The 13,320-nt window shown below is 39.9% G+C and overlaps 35 non-coding genes across 35 annotated transcripts; all 35 read right to left on the bottom strand.

The window, feature by feature from the left end:
* Positions 1-216: 216 nt before the first annotated feature.
* Positions 217-298, bottom strand: Trnal-aag (transfer RNA leucine (anticodon AAG)). Its single transcript has one exon. It is a non-coding gene; the product is annotated as a tRNA-Leu (tRNA).
* A 76-nt stretch (positions 299-374) lies between these two features.
* Trnal-aag (transfer RNA leucine (anticodon AAG)) lies at positions 375-456 on the bottom strand. Its single transcript has one exon. It is a non-coding gene; the product is annotated as a tRNA-Leu (tRNA).
* A 74-nt stretch (positions 457-530) lies between these two features.
* Trnal-aag (transfer RNA leucine (anticodon AAG)) lies at positions 531-612 on the bottom strand. The gene has a single exon. It is a non-coding gene; the product is annotated as a tRNA-Leu (tRNA).
* Positions 613-687: 75 nt separating this feature from the next.
* Positions 688-769, bottom strand: Trnal-aag (transfer RNA leucine (anticodon AAG)). Its single transcript has one exon. It is a non-coding gene; the product is annotated as a tRNA-Leu (tRNA).
* Positions 770-1,846: 1,077 nt separating this feature from the next.
* Trnal-aag (transfer RNA leucine (anticodon AAG)) lies at positions 1,847-1,929 on the bottom strand. Its single transcript has one exon. It is a non-coding gene; the product is annotated as a tRNA-Leu (tRNA).
* Positions 1,930-2,004: 75 nt separating this feature from the next.
* Trnal-aag (transfer RNA leucine (anticodon AAG)) lies at positions 2,005-2,086 on the bottom strand. Its single transcript has one exon. It is a non-coding gene; the product is annotated as a tRNA-Leu (tRNA).
* Positions 2,087-2,842: 756 nt separating this feature from the next.
* Positions 2,843-2,924, bottom strand: Trnal-aag (transfer RNA leucine (anticodon AAG)). The gene has a single exon. It is a non-coding gene; the product is annotated as a tRNA-Leu (tRNA).
* Positions 2,925-5,223: 2,299 nt separating this feature from the next.
* Trnal-uag (transfer RNA leucine (anticodon UAG)) lies at positions 5,224-5,305 on the bottom strand. The gene has a single exon. It is a non-coding gene; the product is annotated as a tRNA-Leu (tRNA).
* Positions 5,306-5,818: 513 nt separating this feature from the next.
* Trnal-uag (transfer RNA leucine (anticodon UAG)) lies at positions 5,819-5,900 on the bottom strand. The gene has a single exon. It is a non-coding gene; the product is annotated as a tRNA-Leu (tRNA).
* A 1,327-nt stretch (positions 5,901-7,227) lies between these two features.
* Positions 7,228-7,309, bottom strand: Trnal-aag (transfer RNA leucine (anticodon AAG)). Its single transcript has one exon. It is a non-coding gene; the product is annotated as a tRNA-Leu (tRNA).
* A 74-nt stretch (positions 7,310-7,383) lies between these two features.
* Trnal-aag (transfer RNA leucine (anticodon AAG)) lies at positions 7,384-7,465 on the bottom strand. Its single transcript has one exon. It is a non-coding gene; the product is annotated as a tRNA-Leu (tRNA).
* Positions 7,466-7,538: 73 nt separating this feature from the next.
* Trnal-aag (transfer RNA leucine (anticodon AAG)) lies at positions 7,539-7,620 on the bottom strand. The gene has a single exon. It is a non-coding gene; the product is annotated as a tRNA-Leu (tRNA).
* Positions 7,621-7,851: 231 nt separating this feature from the next.
* Trnal-aag (transfer RNA leucine (anticodon AAG)) lies at positions 7,852-7,933 on the bottom strand. Its single transcript has one exon. It is a non-coding gene; the product is annotated as a tRNA-Leu (tRNA).
* Positions 7,934-8,007: 74 nt separating this feature from the next.
* Trnal-aag (transfer RNA leucine (anticodon AAG)) lies at positions 8,008-8,089 on the bottom strand. Its single transcript has one exon. It is a non-coding gene; the product is annotated as a tRNA-Leu (tRNA).
* A 74-nt stretch (positions 8,090-8,163) lies between these two features.
* On the bottom strand, positions 8,164-8,245 carry Trnal-aag (transfer RNA leucine (anticodon AAG)). The gene has a single exon. It is a non-coding gene; the product is annotated as a tRNA-Leu (tRNA).
* Positions 8,246-8,431: 186 nt separating this feature from the next.
* On the bottom strand, positions 8,432-8,513 carry Trnal-uag (transfer RNA leucine (anticodon UAG)). The gene has a single exon. It is a non-coding gene; the product is annotated as a tRNA-Leu (tRNA).
* Positions 8,514-8,745: 232 nt separating this feature from the next.
* Trnal-uag (transfer RNA leucine (anticodon UAG)) lies at positions 8,746-8,827 on the bottom strand. The gene has a single exon. It is a non-coding gene; the product is annotated as a tRNA-Leu (tRNA).
* Positions 8,828-9,339: 512 nt separating this feature from the next.
* Trnal-uag (transfer RNA leucine (anticodon UAG)) lies at positions 9,340-9,421 on the bottom strand. The gene has a single exon. It is a non-coding gene; the product is annotated as a tRNA-Leu (tRNA).
* A 398-nt stretch (positions 9,422-9,819) lies between these two features.
* On the bottom strand, positions 9,820-9,901 carry Trnal-aag (transfer RNA leucine (anticodon AAG)). Its single transcript has one exon. It is a non-coding gene; the product is annotated as a tRNA-Leu (tRNA).
* Positions 9,902-9,977: 76 nt separating this feature from the next.
* On the bottom strand, positions 9,978-10,059 carry Trnal-aag (transfer RNA leucine (anticodon AAG)). Its single transcript has one exon. It is a non-coding gene; the product is annotated as a tRNA-Leu (tRNA).
* A 74-nt stretch (positions 10,060-10,133) lies between these two features.
* Positions 10,134-10,215, bottom strand: Trnal-aag (transfer RNA leucine (anticodon AAG)). The gene has a single exon. It is a non-coding gene; the product is annotated as a tRNA-Leu (tRNA).
* Positions 10,216-10,289: 74 nt separating this feature from the next.
* On the bottom strand, positions 10,290-10,371 carry Trnal-aag (transfer RNA leucine (anticodon AAG)). The gene has a single exon. It is a non-coding gene; the product is annotated as a tRNA-Leu (tRNA).
* Positions 10,372-10,819: 448 nt separating this feature from the next.
* Trnal-aag (transfer RNA leucine (anticodon AAG)) lies at positions 10,820-10,901 on the bottom strand. Its single transcript has one exon. It is a non-coding gene; the product is annotated as a tRNA-Leu (tRNA).
* A 74-nt stretch (positions 10,902-10,975) lies between these two features.
* Trnal-aag (transfer RNA leucine (anticodon AAG)) lies at positions 10,976-11,057 on the bottom strand. The gene has a single exon. It is a non-coding gene; the product is annotated as a tRNA-Leu (tRNA).
* A 76-nt stretch (positions 11,058-11,133) lies between these two features.
* Trnal-aag (transfer RNA leucine (anticodon AAG)) lies at positions 11,134-11,215 on the bottom strand. The gene has a single exon. It is a non-coding gene; the product is annotated as a tRNA-Leu (tRNA).
* Positions 11,216-11,291: 76 nt separating this feature from the next.
* Trnal-uag (transfer RNA leucine (anticodon UAG)) lies at positions 11,292-11,373 on the bottom strand. Its single transcript has one exon. It is a non-coding gene; the product is annotated as a tRNA-Leu (tRNA).
* Positions 11,374-11,560: 187 nt separating this feature from the next.
* Trnal-aag (transfer RNA leucine (anticodon AAG)) lies at positions 11,561-11,642 on the bottom strand. The gene has a single exon. It is a non-coding gene; the product is annotated as a tRNA-Leu (tRNA).
* A 74-nt stretch (positions 11,643-11,716) lies between these two features.
* Positions 11,717-11,798, bottom strand: Trnal-aag (transfer RNA leucine (anticodon AAG)). The gene has a single exon. It is a non-coding gene; the product is annotated as a tRNA-Leu (tRNA).
* Positions 11,799-11,874: 76 nt separating this feature from the next.
* On the bottom strand, positions 11,875-11,956 carry Trnal-aag (transfer RNA leucine (anticodon AAG)). Its single transcript has one exon. It is a non-coding gene; the product is annotated as a tRNA-Leu (tRNA).
* Positions 11,957-12,030: 74 nt separating this feature from the next.
* On the bottom strand, positions 12,031-12,112 carry Trnal-aag (transfer RNA leucine (anticodon AAG)). Its single transcript has one exon. It is a non-coding gene; the product is annotated as a tRNA-Leu (tRNA).
* Positions 12,113-12,188: 76 nt separating this feature from the next.
* Trnal-aag (transfer RNA leucine (anticodon AAG)) lies at positions 12,189-12,270 on the bottom strand. Its single transcript has one exon. It is a non-coding gene; the product is annotated as a tRNA-Leu (tRNA).
* A 72-nt stretch (positions 12,271-12,342) lies between these two features.
* Trnal-uag (transfer RNA leucine (anticodon UAG)) lies at positions 12,343-12,424 on the bottom strand. Its single transcript has one exon. It is a non-coding gene; the product is annotated as a tRNA-Leu (tRNA).
* A 187-nt stretch (positions 12,425-12,611) lies between these two features.
* Positions 12,612-12,693, bottom strand: Trnal-aag (transfer RNA leucine (anticodon AAG)). Its single transcript has one exon. It is a non-coding gene; the product is annotated as a tRNA-Leu (tRNA).
* A 74-nt stretch (positions 12,694-12,767) lies between these two features.
* Trnal-uag (transfer RNA leucine (anticodon UAG)) lies at positions 12,768-12,849 on the bottom strand. Its single transcript has one exon. It is a non-coding gene; the product is annotated as a tRNA-Leu (tRNA).
* A 186-nt stretch (positions 12,850-13,035) lies between these two features.
* Positions 13,036-13,117, bottom strand: Trnal-uag (transfer RNA leucine (anticodon UAG)). Its single transcript has one exon. It is a non-coding gene; the product is annotated as a tRNA-Leu (tRNA).
* Positions 13,118-13,320: the final 203 nt, after the last annotated feature.

Here is a 13,320-nt window from a genome sequence, read left to right as displayed (position 1 = left end):
TTTCTGAGTGTATATTATTTGTTACCAATTCATACTTTGTTTTTATAAAAGTAATAAAATATTTGGCAGCAGTGGAATTCGAACCCACACCATCGAAATGACTGTTGCATAAATCCACGAGATCTAATGGATGGTAATTTATTACAAACCAAGCTTTTTTTGTAAAAATATTAACTTGGCAGCGGTGGGATTCGAACCCATGCCATCGAAATGACTTGGCAGCGGTGGGATTCGAACCCACGCCATCGAAATGACTGGTGCCTTAAACCAGCGCCTTAGACCACTCGGCCACGCTACCCACAAGTCCTGTCCAGGAGTATATATTATTTATTACCAAATCATGCTTTGTTTTTATAAAAATAAAAAAAAATACTTGGCAGCGGTGGGATTCGAACCCACGCCATCGAAATGACTGGTGCCTTAAACCTGTGCCTTAGACCACTCGGCCACGCTACCCACAAGTCTTGTCCCAGAGTATATATTATTTATTACCAATTCATACTTTGTTTTTATTAAAGTAATAACATATTTGGCAGCGGTGGGATTCGAACCCACGCCATCAAAATGACTGGTGCCTTAAACCAGCGCCTTAGACCACTCGGCCACGCTACCCACAAGTCTTGTCCCAGAGTATATATTATTTATTACCAAACCATGCTTTGTTTTTATGAAAATAAAAAAAATACTTGGCAGCGGTGGGATTCGAACCCACGCCATCGAAATGACTGGTGCCTTAAACCAGCGCCTTAGACCACTCGGCCACGCTACCCACACGACTTGTGCCAGAGTATATATTATATATTACCAAATCATGCTTTGTTTTTATGAAAATAAAAAAAATACTTGGCAGCGGTAGGATTCGAACCACCGCCATCGAAATGACTGGTGCCTTAAACCAGCGCCTTGGACCACTCGGCCACGCTACCCACAATTCTTGTCCCAGAGTATATATTATTTATTACCAATTCATACTTTGTTTTTATAAAAGTAATAAAATATTTGGCAGCAGTGGAATTCGAACCCACGCCATCGAAATGACTGTTGCATAAATCCACGAGGTCTAATGGTTGGTAATTTATTACAAACCATGCTTTGTGTAAAATTATTAACTTGGCGCCGGAGGGATTCGAACCCAGACCCTCGAAATGACAGGTGCCTTAAACAAGCGCCTTAGACCACTCGGCCACGCTACCCACAAGACTTGTCGCAGAGTATACATTATTTATTACCAAATCATGCTTTGTTTTTATGAAAATAAAAAAAATACTTGGCAGCGTGGGATTCGAACCCACGCCATCGAAATGACTGGTGCCTAAAACCAGCGCCTTAGACCACTCGGCCACGCTACCCACACGACTTGTGCCAGAGTATATATTATATATTACCAAATCATGCTTTGTTTTTATGAAAATAAAAAAAATACTTGGCAGCGGTAGGATTCGAACCACCGCCATCGAAATGACTGGTGCCTTAAACCAGCGCCTTGGACCACTCGGCCACGCTACCCACAATTCTTGTCCAGAGTATATATTATTTATTACCAATTCATACTTTGTTTTTATAAAAGTAATAAAATATTTGCAGCAGTGGAATTCGAACCCACGCCATCGAAATGACTGTTGCATAAATCCACGAGGTCTAATGGTTGGTAATTTATTACAAACCATGCTTTGTGTAAAATTATTAACTTGGCGCCGGTGGGATTCGAACCCAGGCCCTCGAAATGACAGGTGCCTTAAACAAGCGCCTTAGACCACTCGGCCACGCTACCCACAAGACTTGTCGCAGAGTATACATTATTTATTACCAAATCATGCTTTGTTTTTATGAAAATAAAAAAAATACTTGGCAGCGGTGGGATTCGAACCCACGCCATCGAAATGACTTGGTGCCTTAAACCAGCGCCTTAGACCACTCGGCCACGCTACCCACAAGTCCTGACCAGGAGTATATATTATTTATTACCAAATCATGCTTTGTTTTTATGAAAATAAAAAAAATACTTGGCAGCGGTGGGATTCGAACCCACGCCATCGAAATGACTGGTGCCTTAAACCTGTGCCTTAGACCACTCGGCCACGCTACCACAAGTCTTGTCCCAGAGTGTATTATTTATTACCAATTCATACTTTGTTTTTATAAAAGTAAAAAATATTTGGCAGCAGTTGAATTCGAACCCACGCCATCGAAATGACAGTTGCATAAATCCACGAGATCTAATGATTGGTAATTTATTACAAACCATTTTTTTTGTAAAATTATTAACTTGGCACCGGTGGGATTCGAACCCACGCCATCGAAATGACTGGTGCCTTAAACCTGCGCCTTAGACCACTCGGCCACGCTATCCACAATTCCTGTCCCGTATATATATTTATTACCAATCATGCTTTGTTTTTATGAAAATAAAAAAAATACTTGGCAGCGGTGGATTCGAACCCACGCTATCGAAATGACAGGTCCTCAAACCTGCGCCTTAGACCACTCGCCACGTATCCACAAGTCCTGTCCCAGAATATATATTATTTATTACCAATTCATGCTTTGTTTTCATGAAAATAAAAAAAATACTTGGCAGCCCAGGGATTCGAATCCACGCCATCGAAATGACTGGTGCCTTAAAACCAGCGCCTTAGACCACTCGGCCACGCTACCCACAGAAGTTATTTCTGAGTGTATATTATTTGTTACCAATTCATACTTTGTTTTTATAAAAGTAATAAAATATTTGGCAGCAGTGGAATTCGAACCCACACCATCGAAATGACTGTTGCATAAATCCACGAGATCTAATGGATGGTAATTTATTACAAACCAAGCTTTTTTTGTAAAAATATTAACTTGGCAGCGGTGGGATTCGAACCCACGCCATCGAAATGACTGGTGCCTTAAACCAGCGCCTTAGACCACTCGGCCACGCTACCCACAAGTCTTGTCTAGAGTATATATTATTTATTACCAATTCATACTTTGTTTTTATAAAAGTAATAAAATATTTGGCAGCAGTGGAATTCGAACCCACGCCATCGAAATGACTGTTGCATAAATCCACGAGATCTAATGGTTGGTAATTTATTACAAACCATGCTTTGTGTAAAATTATTACTTCGCGCCGGGATTCGAACCACGCCTCGAAATGACTGGTGCCTTAAACAAGCGCCTTAGACCACTCGGCCACGCTACCCACAAGACTTGTCGCAGAGTATACATTATTTATTACCAATCATGCTTTGTTTTTATGAAAATAAAAAAAATACTTGGCAGCGGTGGGATTCGAACCCACGCATCGAAATGACTGGTGCCTCAAACCTGCGCCTTAGACCACTCGGCCACGGTATCCACAAGTCCTGTCCCAATATATTTATTTATTACCAATTCATGCTTTGTTTTCATGAAAATAAAAAATACTTGGCAGCAGGGATTCGAATCCACGCCATCGAAATGACTGGTGCCTTAAACCAGCGCCTTAGACCACTCGGCCACGCTACCCACAGAAGTTATTTCTGAGTGTATATTATTTATTACCAATTTACTTTGTTTTTATAAAATAAAAAATATTTGGCAGCAGTGGGATTCGAACCCACACCATCGAAATGACTGTTGCATAAATCCACGGCCACGCTAAGGATGGTAATTTATTACAAACCAACTTTTTTTGTAAAATATTTGGCAGCGGTGGGATTCGAACCCACGCCATCGAAATGACTGGTGCCTAAACCAGCGCCTTAGACCACTCGGCACGCTACCCACAAGTCTTGTCTGAGTATATATTATTTATTACCAAATTCATACTTGTTTTTATTAAAGTAAAAAATATTGGCAGCGGTGGGATTGAACCCACGCCATCGAAATGACTGATGCCTTAAACCAGCGCCTTAGACGACTCGGCCACGCTACCCACAAGTCTTGTCCCAGAGTATATATTATTTATTACCAAACCATGCTTTGTTTTTATGAAAATAAAAAAAATACTTGGCGGTGGGATTCGAACCCACGCCATCGAAATGACTGGTGCCTCAAAGCGCCTTAGACCACTCGGCCACGCTACCCCACGATTGTGAGAGTATATTATTATGTACCAAATCATGCTTTGTTTTTATGAAATAAAAAAATACTTGGCAGCGGTGGGATTCGAACCCACGCCATCGAAATGACTTGGCATATACTCTGGGACGCTATCCACAGTTCCTGGAATATATATTTATTACCAATTCATGCTTTGTTTTTATGAAAAAAAAAAATACTTGGCAGCGGTGGGATTCGAACCCACGCCATCGAAATGACTGGTGCCTAAACCAGCGCCTTAGACCACTCGGCCACGCTACCCACAAAATTAATTCGAGTGTATATTATTTGTTACCAATCATACTTTGTTTTTATAAAGTAATAAAATATTTGGCAGCAGTGGAATTCGAACCCACGCCATCGAAATGACTGTTGCATAAATCCACGAGATCTAATCGTTGGTAATTATTACAAACCAACTTTTTTTGTAAAAATATTAACTTGGCAGCGGTGGATTCGAACCCACGCCATCGAAATGACTGGTGCTTAAACCATCACTCGGCCACGCTACCCACAATCTTGTCCAGGGTATATATTATTTATTACAAATCAAGTTTTTATTGTAATAAAATTATTTGGCAGCGGTGGATTCGAACCCATGCCATCGAAATGACTGGTGCCTAAAACCAGCGCCTTAGACCACTCGGCCACGCTACCCACAGAAATTAATTCTGAGTGTATATTATTTGTTACCAATTCATACTTTGTTTTTATAAAAAGTAATAAAATATTTGGCAGCAGTGGAATTCGAACCCACGCCATCGAAATGAAAGTTGCATAAATCCACGAGATCTAATCGTTGGTAATTTATTACAAACCAAGCTTTTGTAAAAATATTAACTTGGCAGCGGTGGGATTCGAACCACGCCATCGAAATGACTGGTGCCTAAAACCAGCGCCTTAGACCACTCGCCACGCTACCCACAGAATTAATGCTGAGTGTATATTATTTATTACCAATTCATACTTTGTTTTTATAAAAATAAAAATAAATTATGAAAATAAAAAATAAAAAAACGAACCCACGCCATCGAAATGACTGGTGCCTTAAACCAGCGCCTTAGACCACTCGGCCACGCTACCCACAAGTCGTGTCCAAGAGTATATATTATTTATTACCAAATCATGCTTTGTTTTTATAAAAATAAAAAAAATACTTGGCAGCGGTGGGATTCGAACCCACGCCATCGAAATGACTGGTGCCTAAAACCAGCGCCTTAGACCACTCGTCCACGCTACCCACAGACATTAATGCTGAGTGTATATTATTTATTACCAATTCATACTTTGTTTTTATAAAAATAAAAATAAATTATGAAAATAAAATAAAAAATAAAAAAACGAACCCACGCCATCGAAATGATTGGTGCCTTAAACCAGCGCCTTAGACCATCGGCCACGCTACCCACAAGTCTTGTCCAGAGTATATATTATTTATTACCAATTAATGCTTTGTTTTTATGAAAATAAAAAAAATACTTGGCAGCGGTGGGATTCGAACCCACGCCATCGAAAAATTCGAACCCACGCCATCGGTGGGATTCGAACCCACGCCATACTTTGTTTTTATAAAAATAAAAATAAATTATGAAAATAAAAAAAAAATTAAAAAATCGAACCCACGCTATCGATATGACTGGTGCCTTAAACCAGCGCCTTAGACCACTCGGCCACGCTACCCACAAGTCGTGTCCAAGAGTATATATTATTTATTACCAAATCATGCTTTGTTTTATAAAAATAAAAAAATACTTGGCAGCGGTGGGATTCGAACCCACGCCATCGAAATGACTGGTGCCTAAAACCAGCGCCTTAGACCACTCGGCCACGCTACCCACAGACATTAATGCTGAGTGTATATTATTTATTACCAATTCATACTTTGTTTTTATAAAAATAAAAATAAATTATGAAAATAAAATAAAAAATAAAAAACGAACCCACGCATCGAAATGACTGGTGCCTTAAACCAGCGCCTTAGACCACTCGCCACGCTACCCAAGTCTTGTCCAAGAGTATATATTATTTATTACCAAATCATGCTTTGTTTTTATGAAAATAAAAAAAAATACTTGGCAGTGGGATTCGAACCCACGCCATCGAAATGACTGGTGCCTAAAACCAGCGCCTTAGACCACTCGGCCACGCTACCCACAGAATTAATGCTGAGTGTATATTATTTATTACCAATTCATACTTTGTTTTTATAAAAATAAAAGTATATATATTATTTATTACCAAATCATACTTTGTTTTTATTAAAGTAATAAAGTAATAAGTATTTGCAACGTGGGATTCGAACCCACGCCATCGAAATGACTGGTGCCTTACACCAGCGCCTTAGACCACTCGGCCACGCTACCCACAAGTCTTGTACCAGAGTATATATATTTATTACCAAATCATGCTTTGTTTTATGAAATAAAAAAATACTTGCAGCGGTGGGATTCGAACCCACGCCATCGAAATGACTGTGCCTTAAACCAGCGCCTTAGACCACTCGGCCACGCTACCCACAAGTCTTGTCCAGGAGTATATATTATTTATTACCAAATCATACTTTGTTTTTATTAAAGTAATAAAATATTTGGCAGCGTGGGATTCGAACCCACGCCATCGAAATGACTGGTGCCTAAACCAGCGCCTTAGACCACTCGGCCACGCTACCCACAAGTCTTCTCCCAGAGTATATATTATTTATTACCAATCATGCTTTGTTTTTATGAAATTAAAAAATATTTGGCAGCGGTGGGATTCGAACCCACGCCATCGAAATGACTGGTGCCTTAAACCAGCGCCTTAGAATCGGCCACGCTACCCACAAGTCTTCTCCCAGAGTATATATTATTTATTACCAAATCATGCTTTTTTTTTATGAAAATTAAAAAAATACTTGGCAGCGGTGGGATTCGAACCACGCCATCGAAATGACTGGTGCCTAAACCAGCGCCTTAGACCACTCGGCCACGCTACCCACAGAAATTAATTCTGAGTGTATATTATTTGTTACCAATTCATACTTTGTTTTTATAAAGTAATAAAATATTTGGCAGCAGTGGAATTCGAACCCACGCCATCGAAATGACTGTGGCCATAAATCCACGAGATCTAATCGTTGGTAATTTATTACAAACCAAGCTTTTTTTTGTAAAAATATTAACTTGGCAGCGGTGGGATTCGAACCCACGCCATCGAAATGACTGGTGCCTTAAACCAGCGCCTTAGACCACTCGGCCACGCTACCCACAAGTCTTGTCCCAGAGTATATATTATTTATTACCAATTCATACTTTGTTTTTATTGAAGTAAAAAATATCTTGGCAGCGGTGGGATTCGAACCCACGCCATCGAAATGACTGGTGCCTTAAACCAGCGCCTTAGACCACTCGGCCACGCTACCCACAAGTCTTTCCAGAGTATATATTATTTATTACCAAATCATGCTTTGTTTTTATGAAAATTAAAAAAATACTTGGCAGCGGTGGGATTCGAACCCACGCCATCGAAATGACTGGTGCCTTAAACCAGCGCCTTAGACCACTCGGCCACGCTACCCACAAGTCTTGTACCAGAGTATATATTATTTATTACCAATTCATGCTTTGTTTTTATGAAAATAAAAAAATACTTGGCAGCGGGGGATTCGAACCCACGCCATCGAAATGACTGGTGCCTTAAACCAGCGCCTTAGACCACTCGGCCACGCTACCCACAAGTCTTGTCCCAGAGTATATATTATTTATTACCAAATCATGCTTTGTTTTTATGAAAATTAAAAAAAATACTTGGCAGCGGTGGGATTCGAACCCACGCCATCGAAATGACTGGTGCCTTAAACCAGCGCCTTAGACCACTCGGCCACGCTACCCACAAGTCTTGTCCCAGAGTATATATTAATTATTACCAATTCATGCTTTGTTTTTATGAAAATAAAAAAATACTTGGCAGCGGTGGGATTCGAACCCACGCCATCGAAATGACTGGTGCCTTAAACCAGCGCCTTAGACCACTCGGCCACGCTACCCACAAGTCTTGTCCAAGAGTATATATTATTTATTACCAATTCATACTTTGTTTTTATTGAAGTAATAAAATATCTGGCAGCGGTGGGATTCGAACCCACGCCATCGAAATGACTGGTGCCTTAAACCAGCGCCTTAGACCACTCGGCCACGCTACCCACAGAAATTAATTCTGAGTGTATATTATTTGTTACCAATTCATACTTTGTTTTTATAAAAGTAATAAAATATTTGGCAGCAGTGGAATTCGAACCCACGCCATCAAAATGAAAGTTGCATAAATCCACGAGATCTAATCGTTGGTAATTTATTACAAACCAAGCTTTTTTGTAAAAATATTAACTTGGCAGCGGTGGGATTCGGACCCACGCCACCGAAATGACTGGTGCCTAAAACCAGCGCCTTAGACCACTCGGCCACGCTACCCACAGAAATTAATGCTGAGTGTATATTATTTATTACCAATTCGTACATTGTTTTTATAAAAATAAAAATAAATTATGAAAATAAAAAATAAAAAACGAACCCACGCCATCGAAATGACTGGTGCCTTAAACCAGCGCCTTAGACCACTCGGCCACGCTACCCACAAGTCGTGTCCAGAGTATATTATTTATTACCAAATCATGCTTTGTTTTTATAAAAATAAAAAAATACTTGGCAGCGGTGGGATTCGAACCCACGCCATCGAAATGACTGGTGCCTAAAACCAGCGCCTTAGACCACTCGTCCACGCTACCCACAGACATTAATGCTGAGTGTATATTATTTATTACCAATTCATACTTTGTTTTTATAAAAATAAAAATAAATTATGAAAATAAAATAAAAAATAAAAAACGAACCCACGCCATCGAAATGATTGGTGCCTTAAACCAGCGCCTTAGACCACTCGGCCACGCTACCACAAGTCTTGTCCAGAGTATATATTATTTATTACCAATTAATGCTTTGTTTTTATGAAAATAAAAAAAATACTTGGCAGCGGTGGGATTCGAACCCACGCCATCGAAAAATTCGAACCCACGCCATCGGTGGGATTCGAACCCACGCCATACTTGTTTTTATAAAAATAAAAATAAATTATGAAAATAAAAAAAAAATTAAAAAACGAACCCACGCTATCGATATGACTGGTGCCTTAAACCAGCGCCTTAGACCACTCGGCCACGCTACCCACAAGTCGTGTCCAAGAGTATATATTATTTATTACCAAATCATGCTTTGTTTTTATAAAAATAAAAAAAATACTTGGCAGCGGTGGGATTCGAACCCACGCCATCGAAATGACTGGTGCCTAAAACCAGCGCCTTAGACCACTCGGCCACGCTACCCACAGACATTAATGCTGAGTGTATATTATTTATTACCAATTCATACTTTGTTTTTATAAAAATAAAAATAAATTATGAAAATAAAAAAAAAATAAAAAAACGAACCCACGCTATCGAAATGACTGGTGCCTTAAACCAGCGCCTTAGACCACTCGGCCACGCTACCCACAAGTCTTGTCCAAGAGTATATATTATTTATTACCAAATCATGCTTTGTTTTTATGAAAATAAAAAAAATACTTGGCAGCCTTGGGATTCGAAACCCAGGCCATCGAAATGACTGGTGCCTAAAACCAGCGCCTTAGACCACTCGGCCACGCTACCCACAGAAATTAATGCTGAGTGTATATTATTTATTACCAATTCATACTTTGTTTTTATTAAAGTAATAAAATATCTGGCAGCGGTGGGATTCGAACCCACGCCATCGAAATGACTGGTGCCTTAAACCAGCGCCATAGACCACTCGGCCACGCTACCCACAAGTCTTCTCCCAGAGTATATATTATTTATTACCAAATCATGCTTTGTTTTTATGAAAATTAAAAAAAATACTTGGCAGCGGTGGGATTCGAACCCACGCCATCGAAATGACTGGTGCCTTAAACCAGCGCCTTAGACCACTCGGCCACGCTACCCACAAGTCTTGTACCAGAGTATATATTATTTATTACCAATTCATGCTTTGTTTTTATGAAAATAAAAAAATACTTGGCAGCGGTGGGATTCGAACCCACGCCATCGAAATGACTGGTGCCTTAAACCAGCGCCTTAGACCACTCGGCCACGCTACCCACAAGTCTTGTCCAGGAGTATATATTATTTATTACCAAATCATACTTTGTTTTTATTAAAGTAATAAAATATTTGGCAGCGGTGGGATTCGAACCCACGCCATCGAAATGACTGGTGCCTTAAACCAGCGCCTTAGACCACTCGGCCACGCTACCCACAAGTCTTGTCCAAGAGTATATATTATTTATTACCAAATCATGCTTTGTTTTTATGAAAATAAAAAAAATACTTGGCAGCCTTGGGATTCGAAACCCAGGCCATCGAAATGACTGGTGCCTAAACCAGCGCCTTAGACCACTCGGCCACGCTACCCACAGAAATTAATGCTGAGTGTATATTATTTATTACCAATTCGTACTTTGTTTTTATAAAAATAAAAGTATGTCCCAGAGTATATATTATTTATTACCAATTCATACTTTGTTTTTATTAAAGTAATAAAGTATTTGTCAACGGTGGGATTCGAACCCACGCCATCGAAATGACTGGTGCCTTACACCAGCGCCTTAGACCACTCGGCCACGCTACCCACAAGTCTTGTACCAGAGTATATATTATTTATTACCAATTCATGCTTTGTTTTTATGAAAATAAAAAAATACTTGGCAGCGGTGGGATTCGAACCCACGCCATCGAAATGACTGGTGCCTTAAACCAGCGCCTTAGACCACTCGGCCACGCTACCCACAAGTCTTGTCCAGGAGTATATATTATTTATTACCAAATCATACTTTGTTTTTATTAAAGTAATAAAATATTTGGCAGCGGTGGGATTCGAACCCACGCCATCGAAATGACTGGTGCCTTAAACCAGCGCCTTAGACCACTCGGCCACGCTACCCACAAGTCTTCTCCCAGAGTATATATTATTTATTACCAAATCATGCTTTGTTTTTATGAAAATTAAAAAAAATACTTGGCAGCGGTGGGATTCGAACCCACGCCATCGAAATGACTGGTGCCTTAAACCAGCGCCTTAGACCACTCGGCCACGCTACCCACAAGTCTTCTCCCAGAGTATATATTATTTATTACCAAATCATGCTTTGTTTTTATGAAAATTAAAAAAAATACTTGGCAGCGGTGGGATTCGAACCCACGCCATCGAAATGACTGGTGCCTAAAACCAGCGCCTTAGACCACTCGGCCACGCTACCCACAGAAATTAAGTCTGAGTGTATATTATTTGTTACCAATTCATACTTTGTTTTTATAAAAGTAATAAAATATTTGGCAGCAGTGGAATTCGAACCCACGCCATCGAAATGACTGTGGCATAAATCCACGAGATCTAATCGTTGGTAATTTATTACAAACCAAGCTTTTTTTGTAAAAATATTAACTTGGCAGCGGTGGGATTCGAACCCACGCCATCGAAATGACTGGTGCCTTAAACCAGCGCCTTAGACCACTCGGCCACGCTACCCACAAGTCTTGTCCCAGAGTATATATTATTTATTACCAATTCATACTTTGTTTTTATTGAAGTAATAAAATATCTGGCAGCGGTGGGATTCGAACCCACGCCATCGAAATGACTGGTGTCTTAAACCAGCGCCTTAGACCACTCGGCCACGCTACCCACAAGTCTTCTCCCAGAGTATATATTATTTATTACCAAATCATGCTTTGTTTTTATGAAAATTAAAAAAAATACTTGGCAGCGATGGGATTCGAACCCACGCCATCGAAATGACTGGTGCCTTAAACCAGCGCCTTAGACCACTCGGCCACGCTACCCACAAGTCTTGTACCAGAGTATATATTATTTATTACCAATTCATGCTTTGTTTTTATGAAAATAAAAAAATACTTGGCAGCGGTGGGATTCGAATCCACGCCATCGAAATGACTGGTGCCTTAAACCAGCGCCTTAGACCACTCGGCCACGCTACCCACAAGTCTTCTCCCAGAGTATATATTATTTATTACCAAATCATGCTTTGTTTTTATGAAAATTAAAAAAAATACTTGGCAGCGGTGGGATTCGAACCCACGCCATCGAAATGACTGGTGCCTTAAACCAGCGCCTTAGACCACTCGGCCACGCTACCCACAGAAATTAATGCTGAGTGTATATTATTTATTACCAAATCATACTTTTTTTTTTAAAGTAATAAAATATTTGGCAGCGGTGGAATTCGAACCCATGCCATCGAAATGACTGGTGCCTAAAACCAGCGCCTTAGACCACTCGGCCACGCTACCCACAGAAATTAATTCTGAGTGTATATTATTTGTTACCAATTCATACTTTGTTTTTATAAAAGTAATAAAATATTTGGCAGCAGTGGAATTCGAACCCACGCCATCGAAATGACTGTTGCATAAATCCACGAGATCTAATCGTTGGTAATTTATTACAAACCAAGCTTTTTTTGTAAAAATATTAACTTGGCAGCGGTGGGATTCGAACCCACGCCATCGAAATGACTGGTGCCTTAAACCAGCGCCTTAGACCACTCGGCCACGCTACCCACAAGTCTTGTCCAGGAGTATATATTATTTATTACCAAATCATACTTTGTTTTTATTAAAGTAATAAAATATTTGGCAGCGGTGGAATTCGAACCCATGCCATCGAAATGACTGGTGCCTAAAACCAGCGCCTTAGACCACTCGGCCACGCTACCCACAGAAATTAATTCTGAGTGTATATTATTTGTTACCAATTCATACTTTGTTTTTATAAAAGTAATAAAATATTTGGCAGCAGTGGAATTTGAACCCACGCCATCGAAATGAAAGTTGCATAAATCCACGAGATCTAATCGTTGGTAATTTATTACAAACCAAGCTTTTTTGTAAAAATATTAACTTGGCAGCGGTGGGATTCGAACCCACGCCATCGAAATGACTGGTGCCTAAAACCAGCGCCTTAGACCACTCGGCCACGCTACCCACAGAAATTAATGCTGAGTGTATATTATTTATTACCAATTCATACTTTGTTTTTATAAAAATAAAAATAAATTATGAAAATAAAAAATAAAAAAACGAACCCACGCCATCGAAATGACTGGTGCCTTAAACCAGCGCCTTAGACCACTCGGCCACGCTACCCACAAGTCGTGTCCAAGAGTATATATTATTTATTACCAAAT

Source organism: Ciona robusta, chromosome 1 (genome assembly GCF_009617815.1).
Source record: "Ciona robusta chromosome 1, ASM961781v2".
In the NCBI taxonomy this organism is placed as follows: Eukaryota; Metazoa; Chordata; class Ascidiacea; order Phlebobranchia; family Cionidae; genus Ciona; species Ciona robusta.
Note: the sequence above shows the minus strand (reverse complement) of the source record. Positions and strands in the feature narration are given on the sequence as shown.